The following is a 1715-nucleotide window of genomic DNA, read 5'->3' as shown; positions in this document are numbered from 1 at the left end:
AACTGGAGGTTACCCATCCAAATTAACCGTCGCCGGCTGGGGAGAGATATTGGCTGGTGTGTTCTGTGTATGATTTAATAAATTGAGCAATTTTGCCAATCAGTCCCAGTTGTGTGTTTGGCACAAAGGGTAGAATAAGTAGGAGTGCTCTTCAGTGTGCTCTTGCGTGCATGATGAAATGATCAATTCAACAGCGTGCTGCCAGGAGTAGCACATATCCAGGCCACGAGTGGCCCTTGATACGGCCAACTGAACAGCATCAAAATCCTCTCACCACATGCCAGCAAACCCCGTGGTCCAGCCATAAAAGCCACAAAATCGATCACAATCATTAGTGCTTTTTCCACAGTCCATCATTCTACTGCATCATGGCAAGTATTTTGCACAAGATTGGCCTTAGCACTGGCATTATCTCAAACAAATTATGGTCGTTCTTTAAATTTGGAAGAAAGATGACCTGGTCCGGTGTTGAATAGTTGTCTAGAAATATTTTAGCTGCAGACAACTTCAACAGATGTCGTTGGATGCACCTAATGTAAACAGAAGTTCTTCTGACATAGTATAAACAAAGTATAGAAGGAGACCTTCCTTCATGGGTCAACAAACTTTGGTATGGTGTGAGGTTGGGGAGGGGGGCAGCACTGAGTGATTTCTTCACACAGAGGAGCAAGAAATGATGGAATCTGGGAGCTATCAACTGTGGCCACATCTGTCTTCTAGCTCTTCTCCTACTTCCCAGGGGTCTAGATGAAACACAGAATAATCATGCTAACTTTACTTTGGTCTTCTCTATAATTGCAAAGTTAGTGTGAGATCATTCTCCTAGTTTGTCTCCTACTTCTTATATAACACAAAAACAGGTTAGTCCCCTCTCATTTATCTGCTTAGAGGAAGAAGATCTACCTAGACATCAATAATGACAGTACTCAGGATTTACAACTGTTATTGGTCATACCAGGGGTGTGAAGATAGTGTCTATAATTTCCCAAGTGTATCAATTAAAATACAGTGTTTTGTAGGATTGAGAGAGGCATGACAATGATATACCTTATAAAAATCTGTTGGCTGTGTGTCAAAAAAGTGCTGGAGAAAGCCTCAGGTAGAATAACAATGTGGCAAAATTCCAACAAACCCAAGTATAGAACTCGTGGTCACATATCTGGTAATGTTGAGGGACTTGCAGATCATAAACCTCATAAAAAAAGTCAGCCAAGTATTTTGGATGGTTCAGCATGGATTCACTTCCAAGCCAGGAAGGATGAAACAAACACAGGGGAAAATGTTTTAGTTCCAGTTTTCCACCTGGGGAGGTGACAGATCATTTCTCCATATGGAGTAAATCATGGCAGGGACCAGCAGACTCATGGGAACCATCCATCACTCTGGAACTGTGCACTCACATGTGGTCAGACTTTATCAATTATCAGCCGCAAAGATTAAAACCATTCTCATTTCACAGACTTTGGTTATGCCGTGGACATTATTCAGGGAGACAAAAACACACTAGCGTCCATTTTGTTTTGGAGCTGTATTGTTACCTATGAATATTTAGCAATGCTGTAATATTATTCATTGAAAGGTTGTAATTAGCTTATGTTTGTGAGAGAAGACTATTAATGAGTACAGCACCTTTTGGTGTGCAGTAGAAAATCCTTATTTGATTATGTCTGCGCATGTGTGCATTTTCCCAATTAGCCGTGCAAAGTTGTCTGCAA

The sequence above is a fragment of the Branchiostoma belcheri genome, unplaced genomic scaffold (assembly GCF_001625305.1).
Source record: "Branchiostoma belcheri isolate BF01 breed outbred unplaced genomic scaffold, Haploidv18h27 scaffold20, whole genome shotgun sequence".
NCBI classification, from domain to species: domain Eukaryota; kingdom Metazoa; phylum Chordata; class Leptocardii; order Amphioxiformes; family Branchiostomatidae; genus Branchiostoma; species Branchiostoma belcheri.
The sequence above is the reverse complement of the archived record's forward strand: the minus strand, read 5'-3'. Positions refer to the sequence as shown.